Below are 9,341 nucleotides of genomic sequence, written 5' to 3' on the forward strand. Positions count from 1 at the left end.
GGGCACTTATTGTCAAATCAGATGATGTGTTGAGGAGCCGTATCAGTCCTTTCTTTGTCCTTCCAAATTAACGACCATTTCTGACCAAACGATCCATTCCTTGATAGATCAAAAGGAATAGATGTCACAGTTGTAGCTTGCTGATTTTGCTCAGTGTGTTTTTTAGACTAGCTGAATGTATCAAGAGGAGCCTTGCGTCCGATCAGTGAGACACCGGAATTCCGTAGTGTTTCATGGTTTTGCAGATTCTTTTTTTCTTCAGTTTTTAAACAAATTTGTACATGCACATGAGTTGGTCAGCCTTTATAAGACGACCGTTAAGTCCTCTAACCAGAAGAGCACCTAAAAGATTTCTGAGGAATGTAGACATTAATCCCACCAGTTTTCACAGAAAGCAAGCCCTTTCTAATTTGTCCTAATTTGCCTTCCATATCTTGGTAAATACTGAATAGATTGTAAAAGCCCAACCCTAAATTTGACGTATCCAAAGTGCAGTTTAATTTTTTTCACCCTTTTTTGCAAATCAGAGAACCTCAAACATCCCTACAGTGAGATAATAATTACTCCACTTCTGTGAAAGGAGGAATAATTCATATCCTCTACCTGAAGGGTCATTGCATATTATGAAGCTCAAATGTGAGATGCAAAGTACATAACAATAATACACCAAGTGACAATGGTAGTCTTCACAGATTAAGTTACATCTTCCTGGAGAATGCGGGCATTGATCCCACTACCTCTCACATGCGATGCAAGCGCTCTACCACTTCAGTTAATTCCCCTTCAATTGCTGTGCTGAGAATGCAGTTTTCTCGTAACCCTAATTTCCCCTTGCACTTGTCCTCAGGTAATTTGCATTGATCTATGTGTTTTTTAAGGCAATAGACTATTATTCCATTTAGATGAACGTAGGTCAACTCCAGTCCCCGTGGGAACTTATTTGCAAATCAGATGATGTGTTGAGGAGCCGTATCAGTCCTTTCTTTGTCCTTCCAAATTAACGACCATTTCTGACCAAACGATCCATTCCTTGATAGATCAAAAGGAATAGATGTCACAGTTGTAGCTTGCTGATTTTGCTCAGTGTGTTTTTCAGACTAGCTGAATGTATCAAGAGGAGCCTTGCGTCCGATCAGTGAGACACGGGAATTCCGTAGTGTTTCATGGTTTTGCAGATTCTTTTTTTCTTCAGTTTTTAAACAAATTTGTACATGCACATGAGTTGGTCAGCCTTTATAAGACGACCGTTAAGTCCTCTAACCAGAAGAGCACCTAAAAGATTTCTGAGGAATGTAGACATTAATCCCACCAGTTTTCACAGAAAGCAAGCCCTTTCTAATTTGTCCTAATTTGCCTTCCATATATTGGTATATACTGAATAGATTGTAAAAGCCCAACCCTAAACTTGACGTATCCAAAGTGCAGTTTAATTTTTTTCACCCTTTTTTTTTTGCAAATCACAGAACCTCAAACATCCCTACAGTGAGATAATAATTACTCCACTTCTGTGAAAGGAGGAATAATTCATATCCTCTACCTGAAGGGTCATTGCATATTATGAAGCTCAAATGTGAGATGCAAAGTACATAACAATAATACACCAAGTGACAATGGTAGTCTTCACAGATTAAGTTACATCTTCCTGGAGAATGCGGGGATTGATCCCGCTACCTCTCACATGCGATGCAAGCGCTCTACCACTTCAGTTAATTCCCCTTCAATTGCTGTGCTGAGAATGCAGTTTTCTCGTAACCCTAATTTCCCCTTGCACTTGTCCTCAGGTAATTTGCATTGATCTATGTGTTTTTTAAGGCAATAGACTATTATTCCATTTAGATGAACGTAGGTCAACTCCAGTCCCCGTGGGAACATATTTGCAAATCAGATGATGTGTTGAGGAGCCGTATCAGTCCTTTCTTTGTCCTTCCAAATTAACGACCATTTCTGACCAAACGATCCATTCCTTGATAGATCAAAAGGAATAGATGTCACAGTTGTAGCTTGCTGATTTTGCTCAGAGTGTTTTTCAGACTAGCTGAATGTATCAAGAGGAGCCTTGCGTCCGATCAGTGAGACACGGGAATTCCGTAGTGTTTCATGGTTTTGCAGATTCTTTTTTTCTTCAGTTTTTAAACAAATTTGTACATGCACATGAGTTGGTCAGCCTTTATAAGACGACCGTTAAGTCCTCTAACCAGAAGAGCACCTAAAAGATTTCTGAGGAATGTAGACATTAATCCCACCAGTTTTCACAGAAAGCAAGCCCTTTCTAATTTGTCCTAATTTGCCTTCCATATCTTGGTAAATACTGAATAGATTGTAAAAGCCCAACCCTAAATTTGACGTATCCAAAGTGCAGTTTAATTTTTTTCACCCTTTTTTTTTTGCAAATCACAGAACCTCAAACATCGCTACAGTGAGATAATAATTACTCCACTTCTGTGAAAGGAGGAATAATTCATATCCTCTACCTGAAGGGTCATTGCATATTATGAAGCTCAAACGTGAGATGCAAAGTACATAACAATAATACACCAAGTGACAATGGTAGTCTTCACAGATTAAGTTACATCTTCCTGGAGAATGCGCGCATTGATCCCGCTACCTCTCACATGCGATGCAAGCGCTCTACCACTTCAGTTAATTCCCCTTCAATTGCTGTGCTGAGAATGCAGTTTTCTCGTAACCCTAATTTCCCCTTGCACTTGTCCTCAGGTAATTTGCATTGATCTATGTGTTTTTTAAGGCAATAGACTATTATTCCATTTAGATGAACGTAGGTCAACTCCAGTCCCCGTGGGAACTTATTTGCAAATCAGATGATGTGTTGAGGAGCCGTATCAGTCCTTTCTTTGTCCTTCCAAATTAACGACCATTTCTGACCAAACGATCCATTCCTTGATAGATCAAAAGGAATAGATGTCACAGTTGTAGCTTGCTGATTTTGCTCAGTGTGTTTTTCAGACTAGCTGAATGTATCAAGAGGAGCCTTGCGTCCGATCAGTGAGACACGGGAATTCCGTAGTGTTTCATGGTTTTGCAGATTCTTTTTTTCTTCAGTTTTTAAACAAATTTGTACATGCACATGAGTTGGTCAGCCTTTATAAGACGACCGTTAAGTCCTCTAACCAGAAGAGCACCTAAAAGATTTCTGAGGAATGTAGACATTAATCCCACCAGTTTTCACAGAAAGCAAGCCCTTTCTAATTTGTCCTAATAAGCCTTCCATATCTTGGTAAATACTGAATAGATTGTAAAAGCCCAACCCTAAATTTGACGTATCCAAAGTGCAGTTTAATTTTTTTCACCCTTTTTTGCAAATCAGAGAACCTCAAACATCCCTACAGTGAGATAATAATTACTCCACTTCTGTGAAAGGAGGAGCAGTTCATATCCTCTTCCTGAAAGGTCATTGCATATTATGAAGCTCAAATGTGAGATGCAAAGTATAGAACAACAATACATCAAGTGACAATGGTAGTCTTCACAGATTAAGTTACATCTTCCTGGAGAATGCGGGCATTGATCCCGCTACCTCTCACATGCGATGCAAGCGCTCTACCACTTCAGTTAATTCCCCTTCAATTGCTGTGCTGAGAATGCAGTTTTCTCGTAACCCTAATTTCCCCTTGCACTTGTCCTCAGGTAATTTGCATTGATCTATGTGTTTTTTAAGGCAATAGACTATTATTCCATTTAGATGAACGTAGGTCAACTCCAGTCCCCGTGGGAACTTATTTGCAAATCAGATGATGTGTTGAGGAGCCGTATCAGTCCTTTCTTTGTCCTTCCAAATTAACGACCATTTCTGACCAAACGATCCATTCCTTGATAGATCAAAAGGAATAGATGTCACAGTTGTAGCTTGCTGATTTTGCTCAGTGTGTTTTTCAGACTAGCTGAATGTATCAAGAGGAGCCTTGCGTCCGATCAGTGAGACACGGGAATTCCGTAGTGTTTCATGGTTTTGCAGATTCTTTTTTTCTTCAGTTTTTAAACAAATTTGTACATGCACATGAGTTGGTCAGCCTTTATAAGACGACCGTTAAGTCCTCTAACCAGAAGAGCACCTAAAAGATTTCTGAGGAATGTAGACATTAATCCCACCAGTTTTCACAGAAAGCAAGCCCTTTCTAATTTGTCCTAATTTGCCTTCCATATCTTGGTAAATACTGAATAGATTGTAAAAGCCCAACCCTAAATTTGACGTATCCAAAGTGCAGTTTAATTTTTTTCACCCTTTTTTGCAAATCAGAGAACCTCAAACATCCCTACAGTGAGATAATAATTACTCCACTTCTGTGAAAGGAGGAGCAGTTCATATCCTCTTCCTGAAAGGTCATTGCATATTATGAAGCTCAAATGTGAGATGCAAAGTATAGAACAACAATACATCAAGTGACAATGGTAGTCTTCACAGATTAAGTTACATCTTCCTGGAGAATGCGGGCATTGATCCCGCTACCTCTCACATGCTAAGCGAGCGCTCTACCACTTGAGCTAATTCCCCTCTTATTGGTGTGCTGAGAATGCAGTTTTCTCGTAACCCTAATTTCCCCTTGCACTTTTCCTCAGGTCATTTGCATTGATCTATGCGTTTTTTAAGGCAATAGACTATTATTCCATTTAGGTGGACGCAGGTCAACTCCAGTCCCCGTGGGCACTTATTTGTTTAGGAGCCATATCAGTCCTTTCTTAGTCCTTCCAAATTAACGACCATTTCGACCATTTCTGACCAAGCTAATTCCCCTTTAATTGGTGTGCTGAGAATGCAGTTTTCTCGTAACCCTAATTTCCCCTTGCACTTGTCCTCGGGTCATTTGCATTGATCTATGCGTTTTTTAAGGCAATAGACTATTATTCCATTTAGGTGAACGCAGGTGAACTCCAGTCCCCATGGGCACTTATTGTCAAATCAGATGATGTGTTGAGGAGCCGTATAAGTCCTTTCTTTGTCCTTCCAAATTAACGACCATTTCGACCATTTCTGACCAAGCTAATTCCCCTCTTATTGGTGTGCTGAGAATGCAGTTTTCTCGTAACCCTAATTTCCCCTTGCACTTGTCCTCAGGTCATTTGCATTGATCTATGCGTTTTTTAAGGCAATAGACTATTATTCCATTTAGGTGGACGCAGGTGAACTTCAGTCCCCGTGGGCACTTATTTGTTTAGGAGCCATATCAGTCCTTTCTTAGTCCTTCCAAATTAACGACCATTTCGACCATTTCTGACCAAGCTAATTCCCCTTTAATTGGTGTGCTGAGAATGCAGTTTTCTCGTAACCCTAATTTCCCCTTGCACTTGTCCTCAGGTCATTTGCATTGATCTATGCGTTTTTTAAGGCAATAGACTATTATTCCATTTAGGTGAACGCAGGTGAACTCCAGTCCCCATGGGCACTTATTGTCAAATCAGATGATGTGTTGAGGAGCCGTATCAGTCCTTTCTTTGTCCTTCCAAATTAACGACCATTTCGACCATTTCTGACCAAGCTAATTCCCCTTTAATTGGTGTGCTGAGAATGCAGTTTTCTCGTAACCCTAATTTCCCCTTGCACTTGTCCTCAGGTCATTTGCATTGATCTATGCGTTTTTTAAGGCAATAGACTATTATTCCATTTAGGTGAACGCAGGTGAACTCCAGTCTCCATGGGCACTTATTGTCAAATCAGATGATGTGTTGAGGAGCCGTATCAGTCCTTTCTTTGTCCTTCCAAATTAACGACCATTTCTGACCAAACGATCCATTCCTTGATAGATCAAAAGGAATAGATGTCACAGTTGTAGCTTGCTGATTTTGCTCAGTGTGTTTTTCAGACTAGCTGAATGTATCAAGAGGAGCCTTGCGTCCGATCAGTGAGACACGGGAATTCCGTAGTGTTTCATGGTTTTGCAGATTCTTTTTTTCTTCAGTTTTTAAACAAATTTGTACATGCACATGAGTTGGTCAGCCTTTATAAGACGACCGTTAAGTCCTCTAACCAGAAGAGCACCTAAAAGATTTCTGAGGAATGTAGACATTAATCCCACCAGTTTTCACAGAAAGCAAGCCCTTTCTAATTTGTCCTAATTTGCCTTCCATATCTTGGTAAATACTGAATAGATTGTAAAAGCCCAACCCTAAATTTGACGTATCCAAAGTGCAGTTTAATTTTTTTCACCCTTTTTTGCAAATCAGAGAACCTCAAACATCCCTACAGTGAGATAATAATTACTCCACTTCTGTGAAAGGAGGAGCAGTTCATATCCTCTTCCTGAAAGGTCATTGCATATTATGAAGCTCAAATGTGAGATGCAAAGTATAGAACAACAATACATCAAGTGACAATGGTAGTCTTCACAGTTTAAGTTAAATTTTCCTGGAGAATGCGGGCATTGATCCCGCTACCTCTCACATGCTAAGCGAGCGCTCTACCACTTGAGCTAATTCCCCTCTTATTGGTGTGCTGAGAATGCAGTTTTCTCGTAACCCTAATTTCCCCTTGCACTTTTCCTCAGGTCATTTGCATTGATCTATGCGTTTTTTAAGGCAATAGACTATTATTCCATTTAGGTGAACGCAGGTGAACTCCAGTCCCCGTGGGCACTTATTGTCAAATCAGATGATGTGTTGAGGAGCCGTATCAGTCCTTTCTTTGTCCTTCCAAATTAACGACCATTTCGACCATTTCTGACCAAGCTAATTCCCCTTTAATTGGTGTGCTGAGAATGCAGTTTTCTCGTAACCCTAATTTCCCCTTGCACTTGTCCTCAGGTCATTTGCATTGATCTATGCGTTTTTTAAGGCAATAGACTATTATTCCATTTAGGTGGACGCAGGTCAACTCCAGTCCCCGTGGGCACTTATTTGTTTAGGAGCCATATCAGTCCTTTCTTAGTCCTTCCAAATTAACGACCATTTCGACCATTTCTGACCAAGCTAATTCCCCTTTAATTGGTGTGCTGAGAATGCAGTTTTCTCGTAACCCTAATTTCCCCTTGCACTTTTCCTCAGGTCATTTGCATTGATCTATGCGTTTTTTAAGGCAATAGACTATTATTCCATTTAGGTGAACGCAGGTGAACTCCAGTCCCCGTGGGCACTTATTGTCAAATCAGATGATGTGTTGAGGAGCCGTATCAGTCCTTTCTTTGTCCTTCCAAATTAACGACCATTTCGACCATTTCTGACCAAGCTAATTCCCCTTTAATTGGTGTGCTGAGAATGCAGTTTTCTCGTAACCCTAATTTCCCCTTGCACTTGTCCTCAGGTCATTTGCATTGATCTATGCGTTTTTTAAGGCAATAGACTATTATTCCATTTAGGTGGACGCAGGTCAACTCCAGTCCCCGTGGGCACTTATTTGTTTAGGAGCCATATCAGTCCTTTCTTAGTCCTTCCAAATTAACGACCATTTCGACCATTTCTGACCAAGCTAATTCCCCTTTAATTGGTGTGCTGAGAATGCAGTTTTCTCGTAACCCTAATTTCCCCTTGCACTTGTCCTCAGGTCATTTGCATTGATCTATGCGTTTTTTAAGGCAATAGACTATTATTCCATTTAGGTGAACGCAGGTGAACTCCAGTCCCCATGGGCACTTATTGTCAAATCAGATGATGTGTTGAGGAGCCGTATCAGTCCTTTCTTTGTCCTTCCAAATTAACGACCATTTCGACCATTTCTGACCAAGCTAATTCCCCTTTAATTGGTGTGCTGAGAATGCAGTTTTCTCGTAACCCTAATTTCCCCTTGCACTTGTCCTCAGGTCATTTGCATTGATCTATGCGTTTTTTAAGGCAATAGACTATTATTCCATTTAGGTGGACGCAGGTCAACTCCAGTCCCCGTGGGCACTTATTTGTTTAGGAGCCATATCAGTCCTTTCTTAGTCCTTCCAAATTAACGACCATTTCGACCATTTCTGACCAAGCTAATTCCCCATTAATTGGTGTGCTGAGAATGCAGTTTTCTCGTAACCCTAATTTCCCCTTGCACTTGTCCTCAGGTCATTTGCATTGATCTATGCGTTTTTTAAGGCAATAGACTATTATTCCATTTAGGTGAACGCAGGTGAACTCCAGTCCCCATGGGCACTTATTGTCAAATCAGATGATGTGTTGAGGAGCCGTATCAGTCCTTTCTTTGTCCTTCCAAATTAACGACCATTTCGACCATTTCTGACCAAGCTAATTCCCCTTTAATTGGTGTGCTGAGAATGCAGTTTTCTCGTAACCCTAATTTCCCCTTGCACTTGTCCTCAGGTCATTTGCATTGATCTATGCGTTTTTTAAGGCAATAGACTATTATTCCATTTAGGTGAACGCAGGTGAACTCCAGTCCCCATGGGCACTTATTGTCAAATCAGATGATGTGTTGAGGAGCCGTATCAGTCCTTTCTTTGTCCTTCCAAATTAACGACCATTTCTGACCAAACGATCCATTCCTTGATACATCAAAAGGAATAGATGTCACAGTTGTAGCTTGCTGATTTTGCTCAGTGTGTTTTTTAGACTAGCTGAATGTATCAAGAGGAGCCTTGCGTCCGATCAGTGAGACACGGGAATTCCGTAGTGTTTCATGGTTTTGCAGATTCTTTTTTTCTTCAGCTTTTAAACAAATTTGTAAATGCACATGCGTTGGTCAGCCTTTATAAGACGACGGTTAAGTCCTCTAACCAGAAGAGCACCTAAAAGATTTCTGAGGAATGTAGACATTAATCCCACCAGTTTCCACAGAAAGCAAGCCCTTTCTAATTTGTCCTAATTTGCCTTCCATATCTTGGTATATACTGAATAGATTGTAAAAGCCCAACCCTAAACTTGACGTATCCAAAGTGCAGTTTAATTTTTTTCACCCTTTTTTGCAAATCAGAGAACCTCAAACATCCCTACAGTGAGATAATAATTACTCCACTTCTGTGAAAGGAGGAGCAGTTCATATCCTCTTCCTGAAAGGTCATTGCATATTATGAAGCTCAAATGTGAGATGCAAAGTATAGAACAACAATACATCAAGTGACAATGGTAGTCTTCACAGATTAAGTTACATCTTCCTGGAGAATGCGGGCATTGATCCCGCTACCTCTCACATGCGATGCAAGCGCTCTACCACTTCAGTTAATTCCCCTTCAATTGCTGTGCTGAGAATGCAGTTTTCTCGTAACCCTAATTTCCCCTTGCACTTGTCCTCAGGTAATTTGCATTGATCTATGTGTTTTTTAAGGCAATAGACTATTATTCCATTTAGATGAACGTAGGTCAACTCCAGTCCCCGTGGGAACTTATTTGCAAATCAGATGATGTGTTGAGGAGCCGTATCAGTCCTTTCTTTGTCCTTCCAAATTAACGACCATTTCTGACCA

This window comes from Leuresthes tenuis, unplaced genomic scaffold, assembly GCF_036924035.1.
Source record: "Leuresthes tenuis unplaced genomic scaffold, fLeuTen1.0.hap1 SCAF_23, whole genome shotgun sequence".
Lineage (NCBI taxonomy): Eukaryota > Metazoa > Chordata > Actinopteri > Atheriniformes > Atherinopsidae > Leuresthes > Leuresthes tenuis.